We start from the raw sequence: 21,781 nt of genomic DNA, 5'->3' as shown, positions 1-21,781 counted from the left end.
GAAGGAACCTTTATAGTGACATTAAAATGATCCCTTAGCCAAACACCACCATAAAAAAATATATGTTGCTTGATCAGATGATTTCTTTCTCACAAGCTCAGTTCATGACATGGTATTTGGCATATGGTTGCTAAAAAACAAGGGAAGATTTGAAACACACTGCTAGAAAAGCTGGTAAAAAAAATAAAATATCTGAAAAACTGCACATTTATCAGTCAGGAACTGTCAGAAGTTGTGAGGTAAGGAAAGCGAAGGAGAAAATGCATAAGAGTCTCAGATGATATACCAATTGTTTGCTTTAATCCCTCTTTAAAAAATAGAAAGAAGAAAGAAAGCTGCTAGTATTCTTCATGTCAGAACTTGGAGGAGCTAGCTGTCTCTTTGCATGGCAGCATGCATTGTGCAGAGCTCAGTCAGTCAAGCAGAAATTGAAATAATTCCAATTCCTATTGTAACTATTAAAATAATTCCTATTGATACTTCCTGCTGTAAAAAGGGAAAAAGTTTTTCTTTTACAGTATAGTTGGGCTCATTTTTCATATGTTCTGTACATAACTATTTTGAAATTTTATTCAATTGTATTTGAATTTTCTGCAAAAATGGAAACCTGAATAATAAATGATTGAAGCAAAACTTTACATAGAGATAAGTAGCAAATAGAAGAAGTGTTTTTCTTCCACTTCTGCTGGATGATGCTTAACACTATAATCTAACATAATCAATAGAATAAACTTGACATTTTTTATATAAAATTAGTTTCCTCCAGGGACCTGGGGGGGAAAAATTAACAGTAGGATTTAATTTTTTTTTCTATAGATCTGACTTTAAAAAGCTGTTTAAAATCTTCCAAAGCATTTATTATTATTATTTTCACTTTTTTTAAACAATCCATAAATTCTAAAACAATTTTTATTCTTTTTTTAGGTTTTCTCATCCTGAGAGAGAAACTTAGTTCACATCATTAAAAGAAAATAGGGCATCACACTTGTGCAAACCAATATATTATTGCAGCTAAATGCTTTATTAACAGCCCTCTGTGTATGCTGGTGTCTGAAAATGCTGAAGGAGTATTAGGCAGAGGAATGTGCTAAAATATTAACCTGTTTTCCCTTTTTTCTTTCAACTTGACATGTACACACGCACAAAACATGGAGGTAAGTAAAATTTTAAAGTGTCTGCTGTCCTGCCACTTGTAAAATACAGCCCCAAATCCTGCCTGAACATCTAACTTTGTTTCTTGAGTGTAACTTAGGTCTCCTCTCCCGCCTTCTTTCAAGAGCTCCACAGGGATTCCCTGTCATGGGCAGCAGTGTGATCTGCTCCTGCTCAGGTGTGGACATCCCCCAATCCCTGAGCATTCACAAACCTAGGTCACTCAGGGAAAGAAACTGGATATTTCCCTGCCTAAATAACCTGATGAGGTAGAAGAGGCAGAGACCTTTGCAGGACATACTATGTGCAGGTCCCTGTAGAGGCAGAACATGTTTAGAGGAGAGGAATAGGATGCTTAGGTTTGGTTTTGCTCTTCATTTGCTCCTCAGCTGCCTGTTAAGGATCCCTGGCAGACCATTTTTGTACCTAGTCTTCCCTACATGAAATAAAAGCATTCAAGGGGCTGATTTGCACCTGTGGATTCCTGTAAGCAGCTGTTGCCTAATACTTGGAGAGTGAGCATGGCAAAACTTCCACCTTTTCACAGGGCTGGCAGTTACTGGGGAAAACCAGCCAACATTAAGAAAGGAAGGATGCAAAGGAAAAGTGCTCTAAGGACATGCATGGCCAAGATCAGAGCAACCTCCACATGGCAACTAGTAACTACATCAAAGCTCTCCCAAAGTGAGAGGCAGGCATGGGAGAACATGACAAGAAGACATCACAGCATCATCAGTTTCTTCAGTTTGTGTCTAGATCTGCTCACTGGAGATCCAGATTAAACATCTTAGATTAAGTAGAATTTATAGACGTTAATTGAAACTTCCTGGGAGAAAAAAAGTTGCATTTCACCTGAAAAGACACAGTGGAATTTTTTAAGGAGGACTTTCCTTCCTCATAGTGACAGGCTAAAAGAGTAGGCCAGGTTGGGACAACATTCCATGGGCAGTAGCTAAATCCCACGAACAGAGATGTTTCTGAAGCTGATACTTGGAGGAACAAGACCTAGCAGTCTGGTGGAGTTCCCTAGCTCCTCAATGGTGACATGAAGAGAAGCCCAGGAGAATTTACCCTTTCACGGTGTTGACAAAACATTAAAGCTGGGGCAGCTTATACAAGCAATAAGACAGGTGCAAAAAAATATAGGAACCTTTCTCACTTGATGAATCCATGTGAGCAAAATAAAATATTTACTAGGAAAATATAAAAGAGACTCACCTCACTTGCTGAAATATTCAGTTGAGTTTCAAGGGTACTTTTAAAACATTCATTTGAAAGGTTTTTCCAGGTGAGAAAGACACAATTGTTTGACACTCTCTCCCAGAAAACAAACGTAACTTGTGCTTCATCTCCTTTTTCTGCCCTTAGGCCTCCAGCAACTTTTGGACTTGCCTGTCCACACCACCCTTGCCGCTTATTTTAATTTCATCTGAGAAAAAATAAACCATCTCAGTTCACAAAAGAACAAACCCCTGCCTTTAGCTATACTATTCCTGAGATAAATCAATGTATCTGCTCCAGCATATCAGTTTCCCCTATGCTACCTGTCTGTTATAAATATTTGCATCTATAGATTTCTTTATGGGAATTCTGACTACTTCCTGCCACAAAGGGAGTTGTTAATTTATTTTAATGGTTACATGCATTCCCACTGGTGTAGGACACAGACAAAGCAGTACAAACTGTGACTGCCCATAAGCAAGGGAAGAGCTACAGCCCTGTCCAGAGAACCTGATCTCCTTCACCATCAAACCCCAGGGCCACCAAGCCCTGGGCTAGGTAAAATAGTTGCAGTGTTACCATAGCAACATTGGACCTAGTGCTCTTAACAAGACTCATAGAAATTAAATTGGTCCTGCTTAGACTGTGTGTACAAGAGGCAGAATCATCCCTTCTCCCAGAAGAGTGGAGGATAACCAACAAGCCCAAAGTAGACCTTTCAGCTCCATATATCCATTCAGGTTTACAACAGCCCATGTTCCAGTTTTATGACAGGTTTAACACAGGACACTTCTGCACATAAGACCTCAAACAGCACTTAGCCCACTAACCTTCATCACCACTCACACTACCACCCTTTGTCTCACTGGCACAGTGCTGTTTATTACACCCCTAATCTTGCTGGAAATATATTAGCATCTTTATGTGTTTCTCACCACTTCAACAGACCCATCCCTGAACTGAATCAACCATAATCAAAAGGGAACATTTAAGACTAAGAGCTACTGCATTTCCAGGAGTGACCTGGAATCACTCCAAGCATAGCAGCGAAGGCTGTATAAAGAAAAGGGCCAGACCATTCCCAAGATCTGTTTCTAGCTAGAGTTGCTGATCTTTTAATTGCACACAATCCCTGGTTACTATTACCAAAGAGAACCCAGTAGCTTTTATTTTAGCTCAGAGTTATTTAGCTTAATTACCCAGCAAAAGACCTCGAGGTAGGTATGTAAAATGTAATTAGCATATTTTACTTGAGGCAGCTGAGTTGTTCAAAGATATTAGGGATTAAAGATTGCAGTGAGGTCTTATGTGTACACATTAAGCAAGCATGTGCAGTCTTCCTTTAAGCAATGTGCACCAGCTCTGCATGAGACTTTAAAAAAGGCATTCTTAAATGTACCTTAAGAAAATCTTAAGAAATAAGAGTTTTGTCTTTGCTGTATTGCAGTTTCAGGCCAGGACAATAAAAGAATGCTGTTTGCTTTCTTCGTGTACTCAGGAGACCAGAGGTAGCACAGCTGCTCCTGTTTCCATTTGGCAGTGCAACTCCATCATTTTTTCATGGCAAGGCCAATACTATACTCTGAACTGTAAAAACCAGAAAAATAGTTTGAGTAAATTAATGTGTACCCTGAATTGCTCAGCAAGTGAAAATGAGACTGAGACAGAAATATCTTTCTTCCTTCAATGATGTGTCTTTTGCTACAAATCATGATATGTCTGCATCCAGCTCTTACTGATACTAATAGAGGAGTATCTATTAAATGCCTTACAGGCCCAGACTGTTTTCCTCACCCCCTTTCTGAATTTTGATAGAAAGAATTTGATTTAATGCCTACTGGGATCCACAGGAAGTCTAAAAAGGGAACTGGACACAACCCCGAAGGTGGACTACTCTGATATGGAAAAATGCTAGAAACATTGCAATAAGCAGTGCTGTTGACAGTGCAGTCATTAAAATAATGAGTATCAGACATCTTGTGGTCTCTTGTGAGGCTTGTGGTAAGGTGTCAAGAAGTGGCAGCACTGGAAACTGGTCCCACCTCAAAGACTTGGGGAACTTTGGACAAGATTTATATCAACTTCTATTCTGTGGAGATTCACAGATTTATCATTCCATGGAAAGACATGAATGCTCTTTTCTCTGACAGAAACTGTGAAATTTGCCACCTGTTAAGAGAAAGTAGCTGCTCAGACACAGTTAATTCAGTCTCAGTAGTTCAACAAACATATTTGACCAGCTGGGTCATCTTAAGCTAGTGTTTTCTCTATCCAATATGAAAAGAAATAAAGTCAGAAAATGTCAATATATTGCACTTGCATCAACTCTGTTCCAAACCACAGAAAACACAGAACTGTAATTTAAGTGCAGTTAGATTTAACAAGGCAGAGAAGAAAATGGGAAAAATCCTCAAGCCCAAATCATAAGCAGTAAAGCTGAAAGCTTAAAAGAAAAATTATTAATAAGGATTAAAAAAAAAAAAAGTTATTAATGATGCTTTAAATCTTCCTTTACATCTGCTACCAGACATGACTTTCATCTCTTTCTGTGTAAAGCAGTACAACTTTGGAAGATGTCAAGTGATCACTGAGGAATCAAATGTTGATAAATTTGTAATAAGGATACAATAAGTAATTCACAAAAACTGTATTCATCGCCTCAGAGAACTGAATTAGTTCTGTCTTAGTACAAGTCATTGAGAATTAGCATGGCTGTAAATCTTTCAATTCATATTCCACTTAGGGATCCATGTCCATCTTGGAGCAGAAGAGTTATTGCACAGTGACATATTTGCTTTGTCTACAACATGAATTCAGGAACAGCACAGCAAAATTAGATCTTCCACAAGGTGAGAATCATTAAATACCATGTGAAAATTATTTAATTCACAAGTGCCACATAGCATTCAATTTAATGGGTATGGACAGCTCATTTATTTTAAAATATTTGTATTTGTCAAGCCTGTCATGAGAGCATGCACCCTTGAGGAAAATTTGCTTTTGCCTCTGTTACACCATCTCAGACAGAATTTGCCATCTGATAGGCAGATATTATTACCTTGGCCTTTTACAATGGCCAGGGACCTGTTTAGCAACCAATCAGTCCAGTGGGGCCCCCCATATCATTGAATCAGACAGGAAAATAAGCCTAAACATGAGGGAAAAAAAACATTTTGACAGTGAGAGTCACCAACACTGTCACAGGTTACCCACAGAAGTTGTAGAGTCTCCATTCTTGGAGATATTCAAAACCTGAGTGGCTATGGTCCTGAGAAACCTGCTCTAGCTGACCCTGCTCTGAGCAGGTGTGTTGCACCAGCTGATTTCCAGAGGTCTCTGTGATCTCAGACAGGCTGTGAGATCGTGAACAGTTTCTAGCTCATGTTTGGCACCATGAGAAGGCTCTTTTCCTGCTGCCCCCATCCAAGCACACAGCGCCGTGCACAGGAGACCCTGATATAAGAGCTCAGCAGTGAGCAGGGCTTGTGGTGCCTCCACGACCAGCTGTGATTACACAGGGAAGGAAACATCCCTCTCTAGGGCACACTTCAGAAACTACAGACTGAGATTTGGGAATGCTTTAATAAAAAATGACAAGATTTTTTTTTTTTCTCAACCCCCCCCCCAACAAACCAACCAACCAACCAACAAACAAACAAAACCACAACAAAGAAGAAAACAACAGTAGAATCTAGGGCAATTTCTGCCTTGGCTTGCAGCTTTGAAACCTCATATTAACCACCTGTTCCTTACTGCCCTTGCATTCTCTCCAAGATGCTTTTCTACCACATCTATTTTCCATGCTTCTCCTCCCACAGCTTTTCTTATCCTGCATCTTAGGTGACCTGCTCCATGTGAGGACACTTTTCTTCCTAGGTCTTCTTCTTGGACCTCACTGTCTCACTGGAATCATTCCTGTATTATAGGCAACTGCGGCTTCTGAATGCAGAGCATACACCTGTGTGTATGAGTATCTGTATGTGAATGTATGTCCCGTCATAATGGAGGTCTTTCCTGGAGAAAGAGTTCAATCTCATTGAAATTAGGTTAATCTGAAATCAGTTTTTCAGAAAAGACAACATCAAATTGCTAATTTGACCATTTTTAACCTCTTAGGTGAGGTCTAGATTTTCAAGAGAATGACTACTCTGCTGTCTTTGAAGTCAATGGAGATTTATCACCAATTGATCCCTTTGGAAATTATTACCTTAATGGAGATTAATAACAGCAATCAACTCATGATTAAATCATCATACTGAGGAATTGCTCTTACATTCAGCAGACATTTTGGGAGAACAGAAACTCCCTCTGCATCCACCTCATGTTCTTGGACCGTTGCCAGAAACAGCCCTCGTGTTTATTCTTCTGTCAAACAAACTGAATAAAGAAACCAAAGCTGGGAAGGAAAGAGGCTACAACCTCAGTAATTCCAGAGCCTCAGCCACTAGCCTGTGATCTGGCAGGAGAGACACGTTCTTCTGGACCTCTGCTCACCTCTGCTCTTGCACATGCTCTGTTTGCATCAATGGCACTGCTTATACAAACAGCACACGGTGGGATTAGATCCACTTCAGTATCTGTCCAGGAAAGCAGAAACAACTCAGGAATTCTAACAGTTTCTGCTTTGGGTCATTTGTTAGCAGCCTCTCGAGAGGAAGCAGCACTGCTGAAACACTGCAGGTTTCCAAACCTCCCCCAAAACAAACAGCTTGAGAAAATAACAATGCTTTCAGGTGGCAAATCCTTTGCTGGCCCTGCAGAGAGAGAACTCCCTTTTTTTTTTTTCATTTATACTCATGTGCCTGTCAAGCAATACTCATGGCCAAATATAAATCCATCTGAAACTGCAGACACTCCACAGAGGTGGAGTGCCAGTCCCAGAACCTGTCTATGCACCCTGGGCACAGATGCAGTTCATTTTCATTCTTTTGGAATCTGCAGTCTGTTTAAATATTAAAAAAAAACAACCCACAAGCATTTGACAGAGATATTGCTGTCCCTAACTGCTGATAATACCGCTGTCAAACAGATTTCTTTGGCTTTGGGGAAAATTGCAAACATGATTCTTATTAGACTTACCTAGCAGAAAGATCTACAGTGTTGCTAACATTATTTCTTTCTTATACTTTTTAATTTTATTTAAGGGTGAATAAACCAAGCAGGAGAATATAATAAAAATGAATGGGTTGGGAGCCTGCTTTGAAAGAGAAGCCAATTCTGAAAAAAACTTCAATGAGATTTCAGCAAGGCCTATGTGCTTCTACTACAATCCATTTATTTTGCTGCTGATTTTGATTGTTCATTCTTATCTGCAAGCTTCCTGAAAGCACAGCTGTGTACAGCTACATTCATCTCATCTACAGAGCAGCACGTGACTGAGGCACTGACACAACAGGGGAGTAACTGGGTAGGCACCCCATGGGCAGAGAGCAAGGTGGATCACTGCAGAATGTGATCAAGGACACCAAGAAACTCTCACTGACTGTGCTGAGAACGTTACAAGGACTCTTTGCAGGAGAAAAATGCAACTTCCTTAGGGGTGCAGATTGCAATTCCCACATTCCACACAAAATAAGCCTCCAGACCACAGAAAATCTTGGCCTTGAGAAGGATCTTTTCGTACATTACACAGATATTTAAAAAAAGTGCACTATATAATGACTGTAGAGTTGCTGTACAAAGTCTCTATATTGTACTGTCTGTACTGAATTTTACCTCTTTATTATCTACACTACTTGTCCATGATGAATTAGATTATAGCAGAGATTAGAATGATTTGCTGCAAATATCCCATGGTGCTCCATTCAGAAACTTCTTGTTATCTTGTACTTGACCTCCAGATTTCATGGGTGTTTTTCTGCTGAAAGGGAATGAAATGGAAAATACCTATCACCATTCACACTTTGTTCTTCTACATCACTTCACTTCCAACTACATCCCTGCTGACACAAAGATACCTCTTAATTCCAGGAAACCTGGATGTCAGAAATAGAATGGATCTTATTCAACAGAACATAAGAAGTTACAGAGAGCTGTTGCTCTGGGGGAATTTCTCTTTTGGGGAAAATTTTATTGTAACATTCATGTTTGTCATTCCTTTTTTTTTTTTTTTTTTTTTTTTTCATTAAAAGAATTTCTAATTCTGGTATGTTTTCTCTCCTTTTGTACTCTGAATAATGACCCAGTCAAAGAGGTGTAAATTCTTCTAGTTTAAACATATTTCTCTGAGTTGTTTTGAATTTACTACTTTTATAATTCTACTGGACAAGCATTAGCTCTTTCGAAGAAATGATAGAAAATACTAATCTTAAAAACTCTCTGTGGTGTTCAAAAAGCAAGTAGACTATGCAGAGTTAGGAACCAAGAAGAAAAAAATGTTGCATACCACAGGGTAAATATTTTTCCCCATATTTTAATACATTATCTAGTTTTGATTACCCAATTTACCAAAAAGGTCCAGTAGAAAAATAATTACAGATACAGCAAACAAGGCTGGCTAAAGATAAGTCACAAAGAGGAAAGCAAACTCAGGTTTTCTAGAAAACACATTTTCTAAGGTAAGTTACACATGGGAAATGTAGAAAACTCACACTACTTCTTAAAAGTGTTCAGAGAACCAAAAGTTACAGACCTTAAAAAGAACTGCTAACAACTTTAGGGACAGCTTTAGATTTCTAATACTTTACTGAAAGAACTATTCTCCCTCTTTTTAAAATTTTTCATTTTAATGGTAATTCTAGCCTGACTTCGATCCTTATTTATTCCTACATGTGCTCATTAATTAGGTACAAAGGTATGACGTATCAGGAGAGCCTGGACCTTTTGGCCTCAGTTTAGCAGTACATTCTGTGTAACAATGCCATCTTATGCACACTTGCACACCAACACACAGACACACTCCAGCACCATCAGTGCTTAGATTTATAGTCAGCCTCTTTGTCCATATGACAATTCACATGAAGATCTGCTCTGCAGAAAAGTTTGTTGGGGATTTTTTCTGGTTTATCTCTAAAGACTTTATCTAGGATTGTCAGGACACATAGAAGACTGGAAAATCCATAGAAAATTTAGTCTTGTTTCACACAGGTGGACTTGAAGATAATAAAGCTAAAGACTAGTGCCAAAATAAAATAATTCAATTTGTAGATCTTAGTGTCTGAAAAGGAAAGAAAATATATGCCAGTATTTACTTCTTAATGGCTTTGGACAGTTTGGCTCAAGTCCCTTCAGCAACCCTGAATGACACTGTTTGCTTTTAATGAGCAGTTTAAAGCTGAATTTTTATCTTGTGAATGGATTGCTGACGTCAAGAGCCGTAATTCTGTGTACATCTATATTTGAAAATGTGGGGTTTGGCTTTGTTTTTTTAAAGATGTCCTGATGAGATGTTTGTAAACACCAGGCAGTGTATGTCCTTGCCCTAATCTTCATTGACATTCGACCATTTGCTTTGCTGTCTTGCACAAGATGCATGTTGACATTAGGCTGCCATAAACAGTTGATGATTGTGGAATTAATGGGCCGGGAAGAGAAGGCCATGTTGTAAATTTAATCCTCATTCTGGATTACAGGTTGATCAATGGTACTGCATTGTGGCTGCCTTATTGATATGGGAAGCTCAGGATTCAATTTAATACTTTCTTCAATATTGTGAGTGGCACAATATTTCTTCAATATTGTGACAGGAATTTTTTTTTTTTTTTTTAAACAGGCTGGCACAGCTTTGCTTTCTGTGTACTTTCTGATCAATTATATCTGGTGCAGGATTAAGGTATGCCATTTGAAACAATTTAATGACTGAACTGAAAGGTTTTTATCAAAAAGCTTTTTCTTGAAAGGGAAATGAAGAGATGATGTATCTCAATGAATTTTGTTGTCTGTAGTAACACCTCATAAACTTGATAGAGCTCTTTATAGACATTAGAAAGAACTAATCCCTTTTTTGATTCCATTTAGTTTTTCACTGGTAACAGAGCTCAGGGTGTTAGGTGACAATGGCATCTGTTCCCAGAGGACAGTCTGTCCTAGATGCTTCTCCATGAGGCAGAAGGTACAGACCATAACGTGCTTGCCCAGTTTCCGTCTCTCAAACTATGCACAGTGATACCTGTCTTATATTTCTCAGGAGCTCTAGCACACACTTCCATTTTTCTTTGAAGACGCTATTAAAAATCCATGTTTGTCAGGTCTTATCTCATTAGCACACCTCAAATTGTTTCCTGAGAAGATAAATATTAGGAAAGAGATCTTTCAGTGTAGTCAATTTTCTGTGCATGAATGCACTTGCAAAGGTGCAGGAGAGGCTCAAGGGGAAACTCGCTGGAGCACAGCGGAGAGATTCTAGCCATTCTTAGAGGTCTAGAAGCTTTTAGGTGCTTCTAGCAAAAGGCTACCCAGCAATTAGTGATTTCCTGTGTGCATTAGTCTTTGAACAATATTTCTGCAGATATTCTGCAATAACTCAGGAGATTCCTCAGTTCTTGGGGCTTTTTACAAAGTTTGAAAACAAGGCTGTATGTTTTCAAAAGGGAAGCAAGATTTTCAAAGGTGCTGGCCTGCTTTAAATAGTTTATTATGTCTGGGTTTAGGGAAGAAGGATATTACTTGAAATATATCAATTCATCATGAACACAGTATCTAAAGGCTAAAGGGTCACAGCCTGCAGCCTAATGTCACCTCAAAATTGTCACTCACCACAGCCCAGAATAAAAGGTTCTGTTTTTACAAAGCTTTATCTTCTCTTGAGGAAGGATTCTCTGATGTGTTTTATGATCTGCTTCCCCATTACCATCTGTGGAAGGAATGAATTAGTGGTACTGACTTGCAAATACTGGTTGTATCCTATGGAAAAAGAATCAGTTCTGATTGCATCACTTTAGGAGGGCAGTTTATTGCACAAAATGGATGAGCTGTGGTCATGGAAGGTGTATTGCTACATGCATAAAATAGCTCTAATGCATAGGGAAAGAAATTGGGTTTTACACCTGTGAATACTGTTTTTAAAGTAATGTAAAAAATTCTTTTGGCTTTGCAATAACAGTTATCTCTCCCTTTAATATTTCATACAGATTTTTTTCTCCTAATTAATCTTGCTGTTGTTGGACTGAAGCAGACTGGAGAGGATTTGCTCTCCTTGGCAGCTGCTGTGTACAGCTCATGCTTGCTCAGGGCCTGGCTCTCCTAGAGATGCCCTGGAGCTGCCCTGGCTCCAGTGAGCACCCTGCCAGTTCCTGTTGGCATGAGGGACAGCAGGGTCCTGCCATCAGCTCTGGACAGAATGTGTCTGAAGGTGGAGCTGGACACATCCTCGACCCCACTGATGCCAGCAGCACCTTTAGCAGGTGTCTCAACACGCTCATCTGAGCATTGTCACTTCCATGGCTGGGATGGAACGTGCAACACGCAAAGCTCCCTTCCTCAGGGGTAAGGAAGCTGGGAGGAAAGCTGGGAGGTGCCTGTGAGGTGCTGGAAGAGCACAGCAACACACTGCACACCTTGCTTTGAACATGCAGGTACAAACCCTGAACATGAAAATGTCTACTCTAGCTTCCTCATATCTGTATGAGATTTTAATTGCTGCTCTGTTTTGGCCCAGTGACAAATCAGCTTTGAAGAAGTAGCCTGAATTCTTGGTTTGGGCCCATTTTAAAAGGAAGATTTGAGTCTTAGAGGCTGGTAATGTCTCTCAAATATATTCATTTTCAACCTGTTCCTTGCTCTAAACAAACCAGAGAAGAGATCAAAGGGGCTACTCGTATTTTCAGGCATTATCTGCATTTTTCCATCTCTGGGAATCCAGACACAAAAAAACATGATCCAATAAAACAGGGGAGAACTGAGAGGTCAATAAGGAGGGAGGGAGGGAAAGAGAAAAATGTATCAAAGGCTTGTTAGAGAAGGATTCCTAAATAGACAGATGAGAATAACATGTTATTTCTGCCAAAGCAGTGAAAAACAGATTGCAAAATAAATTAATAACAAAGGGCAGCATCTGGAGAAAAGTGGCTGCATAAATATCTGATTTATTCCAAGGGGAAATATGGCAAACCCACAAAACTGAATCAGAATATATTAAAATTTTAAGTTTCTCCTCTAATGCTCATCAGCCTGATGAGCTGTCATTTTCCTGTACATTGCTCAAATTTTGTAGACAAAATAAATTGATGTGTGGATAAGATTAATCACAGTTTTTTAACCAAGTTTAACATGTTTGACAAGTTTAATTAATTAAAAGGGAAGAGGCCATTCATAGATGGACACCCATCTCAAAAAGAAAAAAAAAGCTTGCTGTGTGATCTGGAAAACCAGACCAATCAGGAATCTGATTTCCACATTAGGCAAGCAGGTGGAAATTATAAAAAAGAATCAGTTCAGTAGACACAAGGGAAATATTTGAAGTAAAGCAAAATCCTTTATAGAATACAGCTTTATATCAGGAATAACTTGAGTACTATGACCAAAGTTGTTTTTGTTATTATAGTTTATAATGCCTTGAGAAGGTTGCTTACTGAGTGCTTTTCAACACCCTGTTTTCATGGAATTAAAGTTGACTAAGAATTTAGATTAGAGATTTATATTGCCAGATTGAGAGTCTATGAAATGACAATCATAACTTTTAGACAATGATAGAAATTTATGACAAATTTTTAAAATGGAAGAGGTTGTCAATGGCACCAATGCTTTGATCCATGATGATCAGAAAATTAAGCAGTCCTAGAGTAAATAGTGATATAGGATCATTTAGTACTGGACAAAAGTATCCAGGATGTTAAAAATGATGGCAGAAACTCATGATGTTGAAAGGCTGGTGACATCTTGGTAAAACAAAATCATTTTAGAAGAAACATAAATGATACATTAGAAAAAGGTCTTGAACTCAGTGTAGATGGGTCCAAAATTTAAAGGAAAAATAGTTACAATTTAGAACCTACCCAGAAGCCTCCAGAGGCTACACATCAGAAATAGTGGCCATTGCTCTAATAGCACACATTGACAAATAACATGAGCAGTTTTCATGACCATAAGTAGTCTATTTAATTTATAGGGAAAAAAAAAAATAAAATCAGAATATCCCAAGTATTGTTGTCCCAAAATGGGTTCTTTCAGCCAGTGTGCAAAAGGCCAGTCCCCATGCAGAGATGAGGTATTTGATTTATTTACAGTTCTGCACAGAAAGGAATGCTGTATGCCAAATTCACAAAGCCAGCACCACAATTATCAAAACTTTCACTACTTAAATATTTTAGCAAACAAAGACAATAATGTTTCCTTGGCTAGAAGTTACATAGTTCTCTTAGTAACTAGTATTCTATATTCTATAGGTTAAATGATCTCTTCTCATGCTAATTAAGCCACATGTTCAGTGTTTCTCTTGGGTTGGTGGGTTTCTTGAGTCAGGGGTTTGTGAGGCAGTGGTTGTAATCTCCCCTGCCTTTTCAGCTGGAGCTGATTTCAGCACAGCTGCTGAGTTGGCTTTAATGGTTTCTTCCTTATCTTGGGTGTTCAGCCAAATGTCCTTGTGGCCCATGAGTTCTGCATTTTTTGTGTCCACCAGCAGTGGTTCATCCTTCTCGTCAGTCTTTGTCAGCCTCCCCCTAGGTCTGAGATCACTGAGGCACATTAAGCCCTAAACCTTAACCAGGCAATTCTACCAACAGGTAATCTATCTTACAAACACCTGGATATCAGTATGTCCCAGCCTCTGAGCTGATGAAAACCACCTTACACTGTATACCTGCTCAGTAACATCCTTCACCTGCAAAATACATTAAATTCCCCAGCACTGGTAATGTACAGACTTTGAAATCAGCCACTGCCCATAAATAAACTATGCCCCTGTTTATGTGTAAAAACTACAACAGGACTCACAAAGCTGGCAATGCCATATCTGTAAGAAAGAATTAGATATTTACTGAATATAGTAAAGAAAAAAACACTGATTCCAGAGCAGATGGACATTACGTAGGATGTTTAGTAGCCACTGTATGTCATCCTAAAAAAACAGGAGCTTTGTTCTGGCAGGAATATTTCATGGAGAAAGATAATTAATACATTCTCAACAGGACAAAATCTTTCCATTTACTTTAAAAATAAAAAAAAAAAAATCAAAGTTGTTCTCAGGGGAAACAAAGTAAAAGGAAAAAAAAAGCCTAAAACAGCTCAGAAAACAAATAAAAAACCCACAAACAGACCAAAAAATTATAAATTGCTGGTGCCCCAACTTCCTTCTCTATTTCCATTTTCCCTGCAAGGATTAAGCTTCTCCAGTTTGTTCTGAAGAAAGTGCCCTAGAAATCTTACTTTACTAACAGCACAGAGAGATCATGCAGGACAGGACAGCATCAGTTCTAATAGAGGCCTGAATTAAATGAGATTACATCAATTAACATTGGAGAAGATAGTGCTAAAATTCAGGGGTAGTGTCCCTGAACTCTGAGAGGTTGTGCTAATTTAAAGTAGTTCAACTCATTCCGTGTCATCAAAGGAAATGAATGCTAACTTATAATTAACATAACTAAATATGAATGCACATGTCAAAAATTGGAAATTAAATTAAAGTAACTTGCATATGTTGCATAGCTATTCCAGTGCCCATTTCCAAGAAATGCTGCCAAAGATTAATTACACAAAAAATAAAACTGAGCATTAAGGAGCTGGAAGCTTTAGGATTTTATTAAGGTATGCAGTAACCAGTGCTATGGTTTCTCCTTTTCACATCATTTGAAAAAGTGTTTTAAGGGAGATAGTTGTAGAAAGTACCAGACTTGATAGCTATAGGCAAAGAAAACCCTCATCTACAAATGCTATTCAGATGTTCTTCTTTGCTTCAGACTTAGGGCTCTGAGGCTCTTTTTTTTACCTGCCAATCCCTAACTTTACATCTATTCATAACCACTTTTTCCTTGCTTTCCTACTGAAGCTGGAATAAAACATGAAATGGTTATGTGCTTTCAGAAGTTTCTGCATCAAAGACATGAAATATCTCTGCCAATGAACAAGAGTGAGCTCCTCCTTCTCATTACACTGGCATCTAAATTCCCTGAGGATAACTCCAGAAACAGGAGCTGTTACCATCATAAATATTCCAGTGTAAAGAACATTCTAGAAATATTACTGACTGGGTGTAACTAGTAAATAGGAAGAGAGGTGCATTACATGGTAAATTAATCAAAGAGTTCACTAGAACTAAATCCTTGAAGTGGCTAGAATATTGATGAAATCACTGACTGGTTTTTGCTTCTTCTTTGAAGAGACATGACTGTTCTTCAGGGCTTAACCTGAAACTGAGCTCCTCAATTTCCTCCTAAGTTGTTAATAACACTAGAAAATCACTGTCACTTCTGACAGATTGTGTAATATGAACAGAAAAGCAGTGTGCTCAAACAAAAAAAAAATTGGGAAATTCCCTCGGGGGCTGGACATTGGTTTCTCTTCCCTAGTTTAGAAATGCAAGAAATTTTTTAGTTCAGTTAGATTTAGACCAAAATAATTTTCTCCTTGACCTTTCTCTCAAAGTCTGCTTTCTACAACCTGCCTCTCTTGGACATATTAAACAAGACTTTTTGGGTACTCAGAAAAGGCTTTTCAAAATACAAGCTACTGCCTTAGTAAGATGCAGAGATCAAGCAATTCCTTCAGAAAGCTGCAAGGTAGAAATCTGCACTCAGTTTATGAATGTGTCCTTCTCTATCATGAGCTTAAAAAGGAGAAGGGACAATAACAGAACAAGGACCAGGACTGGGAAGAGGTAACCAAGTGTCAGAAAGTCCCTTTGTCAGCTATACTCAGTTAAGCCTAAATGCAGCAAAGAATTTGCTCCTTTCACATTATTTTTGGAGCCTGCAAATTACAAAGGGCTGAAGAGTGAAACAACCCAAGTGTCAGGAGCTCACAAGTCATCTGTTTTTCTGGACAAAAACTTGGAATTACCAGATGATGAGTGCAGGGACAAGCCTATTCAAAATCTTGGTGAGGCTGTCCGGCTGTTCCTTGTCCCAACATCCATCTACAGCAAACCTAATGGGGTCACTGCCACACAGATGCAAAATCAAGTATTTCTGTCTTCATGGCATGAATCAGTAAAATCTGTTTAGAAAAGCATCCCACTAGAATGTACAATGGTCCAATGGCTTAAATGAGAAAAAGAACTGCTAATTTACCCAACCAGACGTTACAGTGCCAAGGCCTAAAATTTATGAGAGTGGTTCTGAAAACAAGGGAAAAGATTACACCTGGCAGCTTCCCTGACAAATCTTGAGTGAGCTCCTTGATTGAATGTGTAGAGCTCCTTTTTTCACAATTCAAATTCAGAAGCATTAGGAACAGAGCACACACACATTCTTTGAATGCTCTTGTATTTGGTCAGCCTTATCTTTGCTCTCACTTGCTGATCTAAAATAACTTGTAATATTCTGTATTGTAAAGGGATTATTAACTACTCCAGCCACACTGTTTCTGAAGACCAAGATTCTCCCGTCCCTATCCCTTCTGCAAGGATAACAACAGCACTATGGCAAACAGAATGGTTTGAGTAGGAGAGCACAATTTTAAACAAATTCCTGCTGCACTGTATTACACTTTGCAGCAGATGGATGAGAAATCATTTTACTGAACATAATTTATTTCACAAACTCAAGGGTATGAGCAATCCTCTTCTGCCTGTTCTGCTGTGGGGCTCATCTCTCTCTGGATAATGAGATACATGGATACAGTTTTTATGAGGAAGAGACTTGATTAGACATTAGAAAATGCATTCTTACCTGTGAATGGAACAGATACAGGATTCTGATCCTTAAGGTAGTGGACTAAAATCCAGAACTCAGCTTTTAAAGACTGTAGCGGTACAGATACACTACAATGAATAATATTTGTCTGGTTTTGCTGTTGCTTAAATCTGGGTAAAAAGAAAGAACTGACAGACACAGATTTCATTTTGCTGATGTCTTCTGCAGGCATTTGGTGGAAGAAAATATTTTTGTTGTGGGATAGTGGTGTGAATATACGTGTTTTAAGATGAGGCTGAACCTGATAATTTTCCTGTAAAAATTAGTTTCAAATTTTCAGTGGTAATGTTGCAATCTGTAATATGAATACTTAGAAAACGGGATAGTCCTGACAGAAAAGAAGGATCACAAATACCTTATCTACTACTTCCTCTGTCTTATCAAGAGGTCTTGAGAGGGGGGGAGCTCTGGAAAAATATATGCCATTAATGAATAGAAAAAGTTCCCCAGGAGCAGGGATAGCCTGTGACCTGTGGAACTGGGTCCTACCAGCTGTATGGAATGAGTGAGACAATCATAATTAAACAGCTATTGTCTCTTTTAAACTCCTTTAAACTGAAGGAGTAGTTTGCATGAAAAAGAAAAGTGGTTTCTCACTATAAAGGGAAAATTATGTTCAAATAAGAGGATTCTTCAACTCAGGTTATTATTTTTAATACAGAAAAACTGTCTGATTACTTGAGTCACTAAGGTGTATATTTATACTGTTCAAGATGAAGATACCCCAGTTAGTTAGAGTTTGGGTGGTAAAAATCATGTTTTCTGACTTTTCATCCTTGAGGAACTCCATGCTGCCTTTCATACTTCTACTAAACTCACAGGAATGTGGACTTAGGCCACTCCTTGGTGAAAGCTGAACTTAATTATGTATTCCTCTTCTTTTATGTGGCCTTTCTCCACTCCCTGTCTAATATTTAGTACAGGAATACTAGCACTAAACTAATTTACAGGAAGATACAGGAGAAAAAATGTTTTCATGACTGTGAGAGGTCTGATACTATACTGGAGAGTTTGGATTTTAGCTAGTTGAAAATGACACTACATTTTGGAAACAATAGTGTTACTGAAATTTGCCAGGGAAGCTCTAAAGTGAAATCAGAATTTGTTTCTCCACTGCCCACTTAAACAGAACCTTTCCCTGCCTTGCCCCCAGCTGATGTCAGCACAGACTTGTCATTGCTCTGTCTTGATCTCTCACATGAGCTAGTTTTAACTCACATCTTCACTAGCAGTGCAATAGCAGCAGCAGAGAGCTCACAGACTGCTCAGCTCACCTGACGTGATGCTGTGGTCAGGCAGAGCAGAACTTCATGCTGGTACAACTCCAAGCTGTATCAAACCAGCTGCTTTTAAGCCATCCTTGGTATAGGCAGTATAGGCACACTTGCTATAGCCTGTCACAGAACCTGAAGATTAGTAAAAGTCAAATTCCATGTTGATTTGCATCCTATGCAGTGCCACCAACAGGAATAAACTGTGTTGCTGAATTTGAGTCACTGAATATAAGTAGAATGGACATTCTTTGGAAAGCATGGAAATGTTCTTTATTCCCCTGCCACACTTTAATTGGCAATTTGTCGTACAAATCATAAGGATGGTGATGAATGGGATTCTTTCCCCACATTCAATTTTCTTAGCCAATAACTAGGGAAATAATAAACCAAATTCTACTTGAAGCTACACTTGGCGCTATCTCATTAGGTTGAATTATACTAAAGAACAAGTTCCTGTAAAGCAGCAACTCTTCAAGCTAAAGGCACTACAGTTTTAATTTTTTTTTCCCTCCAGGTGTATTTTGGAAGTAATTACTGCATCTCAAAAGTTTCTAAAGCAAATTAACTATTCAATTCTGTTCTCATAAATTTTTTTCCTCTTTTCTATTTTCCTTAATATAGTAAAAAACCCACTTTCATTTCAATTTTTTTTCTTCCCATGCTCGCATTATGACTTTTCATTTATTTTCTCTAGTCTGCCTCTCCTTCATCAATCCTGCCTTCACCATTTCTCTCTTCAGATTCTGCTATGCAACCTGCTGTGCCATTGTAGCTTGTGCCATTTTGGATTCACCTTCTCAAAGGTGAGAAGAGAGAAATTCCCAAGTGTGGGTTCATTTCACCCACTTTCAGGTATTGAAGGGCTGAGCCTGAAGCTGATGACCCTTTTAGAAACTCATTTGTCATCCATAGAAGAGAAATGAACACTTCTAATGACTGATTTCTCCTATCATTAAAAGGACATCAAATGGATTACCTTCTGCACAGTGGTACTACTCCTAGCTAATCTGTGGATAAATATAGCTGAGATGAATTCTCAAACTGCCCAGGTTTGACACAGAGAAGGTCTTGTTGCTGTGCATGGCTCTGGGGAAAAAAGAGAGACTGAAGCAGGTCTTTTGTTGACAGCTAATTGATTGCTGAGCACCAAACAGTAACAGCAATAAAACAGAAGGTGGCAGATGGGTCAGTTCAAAATTCCTCAAATTAAATCCAGCTGCAAAGGCATCTACTGCATTTACTTTCTACCTGTAGTCAAAGAGAAAATGTCTAAAAGGAAGAAAATTTTAATTAAACCACATTTATAACTATAACTAGATTTGGAATACTCAGTTAACTCAGATAGCAATACCTATGAAAAATATTAGAAAGGTTCTGCATTTTACTCCAAATAGAGAATTGAAATTGGAGAAAAAACTGAAAAACAAGAAGATTCAAAACTCAGAGACACTGAATCCCTTAGAAGAGACTGCGTTATTGATAGCAAACACTGAGAGTTCTCTTTTATACAATTCTCTACCACAAAGGCAGACCATTTAGCAAAGCAGTTCTGATTGGTGAATCAGACATCAACTCTGTTCCCATCAAGAATGACACTGAGAAGGGTGTGTATGGTAAGCATAACAGTGTTCAAACTGCTACAAGATCTGAGAGGGTGCAAAGCATTTGCCATCTCTCCTGGGTACTAATGAGTAGCTGATATCAGCTAGAAACTTGGTATATGTTCAGTAAAAACTTTCTGAAGGGCACTTTGGAACATTTACAAGGGCAAAACTTTCAGAAGGTTATTTTCCTCTGCCTTCCTTTCAAAGCTAAACAGATTGTAAATGTTTCTAAGACAAATACTCTGCCAAACACTCTGGTGAAGTAGCCTGATACATCACAACTGATCTTTCCCTTCTCCCCATGCACTCTTCTACCAAATCAACAAAATGTCAAAAAGAAGCCTCTCTAGATAAAACACCTTGAGGACAGTGCCCATAGTTTGATGGACATTATATCTCAAACAAATTCAGTCTTGAGGCCGATGGAACAGTTGCACTGAGTTGCTACTGGAGTTTTTACTACAAAGGGAGAACATAAAACAGGTTTTTTGAACCTGGTATCACAAGAAGGCTTAGACCCACCTGGAGTGCTGTATCCAGCTCTTCAGTCCCCAGCACAGGAGGAACACCAGCATGGAGTGAGTCCAGAGGAAGCCACCAAGATGGTCAGAGGGGTGGAGCACCTCTCCCATGCAGAAAGGCTGAGAAACTTGTGTTTGTTTAAGCTGGAAAAGAGAAGACTTAGGAGTGACCTCATTGCAGCCTTCCAGCATCCAAAGGGAGCCTACAAGGAAAATGAAGAGGATCTAAGCACAAGGGCATGTAGTGATGGGTCAAGGTGGAATGGCTTCAAACTGAAAGAGAGTAGGTTTAGATTAGATATTAGGAAAAAATTCTTCACTGTGTGGGTGGTGAGGCACTGGAACAGGTTGCCTAGAGAAGTTGTAGATGCCACATCCCCGGCAGTGTTCAAGGCCAGGTTGGATGGGACTCTGAGCAACCAGATCTGGTGGAAGGTATCCCTGCCCAGGTCAGGGGTTTGGAACTGGATGATCTTTAAGATCCCTTCCAACCCAAGCCATTTTATGATTTCCTGATTCTATTCAGGCACTGGGCTTTGAAGCCCTGATGATCTTTTTCCTTTGATTTAGTCTAGGCAATGGGTGTAGATGGCCTGATGCTGGCAGTGGGAGGGCTGTAGGGGTGGCTTCTTGGAGAAAAGACCAGGGTTACCCTGTGCCAGACACAGCCATTTCCAGCCAATGTCAACATATTCATCACAGGACACAGCTGACACAAGCAGAGAAATTATATCCTTCGTCCCTGGAGACAGCTAGAGCTAAGATAAGTGAAAAAAGCCATGTCAGTCATAGCCACACAGCCAGTCTTCTTCCAGACTCGACTTCCTGCCATGTCAGAACACCATCTTTGCCTAGTTCCATCCTGTTGCTTCTTGGGTTCTTTTCTTTGAGTCTCCCATTTCTGCTTTGTTCTGTGACCACAGTGGGGTGCACCTGCATGGATCTAAGGAGTGTTTCATACTTCAAACTAAATAAAATAAAGTTTTGTAACATGGTGCATTAATTGAATTAACTTTTACTGCAGTATAAATAAGGAGCAGGATCTTTTTTCATCTGTACAGTGAAAGACTTTGGAGCAAATCTAAAATTAAAGGGGGAAACAGCAAGAGTAATCAGAATACAATTTCATTCATGGGTCGAATTTATTCTTGCCATCTCCCGAGGTTGTCCAGAATTTACTCTGATCCACAAAAGTCTGAAGCAAAAACCCCAAATTTTTTTTTCAC

At 38.9% G+C, this 21,781-nt stretch overlaps 2 long non-coding RNA genes across 3 annotated transcripts in view; both read right to left on the bottom strand.

Moving 5' to 3' along the window:
• The window catches only part of LOC147655812 (uncharacterized), a 94,712-nt gene that overhangs the window by 17,584 nt on the left and 55,347 nt on the right, over nt 1–21,781 (bottom strand). The window contains exons 1-3 of one of the 2 annotated variants that reach the window (XR_015275716.1): nt 4,416–4,542; nt 3,773–3,960; nt 2,371–2,581 (exon numbers count right to left, since the gene is read on the bottom strand). This is a non-coding gene — a long non-coding RNA (uncharacterized LOC147655812). Of the gene's footprint in view, nt 1–2,370; nt 2,582–3,772; nt 3,961–4,415; nt 4,543–21,781 lie in introns of those variants that run through there. The other variant, XR_015275711.1, reaches the window with a different exon arrangement.
• LOC147655813 (uncharacterized) lies at nt 6,696–20,699 on the bottom strand. The gene is made up of 8 exons (XR_015275722.1): nt 20,557–20,699; nt 19,407–19,516; nt 18,431–18,562; nt 17,133–17,284; nt 11,068–11,164; nt 10,481–10,592; nt 8,089–8,233; nt 6,696–6,950 (listed from the first exon to the last, which is right to left on the bottom strand). It is a non-coding gene; the product is annotated as an uncharacterized LOC147655813 (long non-coding RNA).

This window comes from Cyanistes caeruleus, chromosome 1 (genome assembly GCF_971803275.1).
Source record: "Cyanistes caeruleus chromosome 1, bCyaCae1.hap1.1, whole genome shotgun sequence".
Classification (NCBI taxonomy): Eukaryota; Metazoa; Chordata; class Aves; order Passeriformes; family Paridae; genus Cyanistes; species Cyanistes caeruleus.
This window is presented reverse-complemented; position numbering and strand designations above follow the sequence as displayed.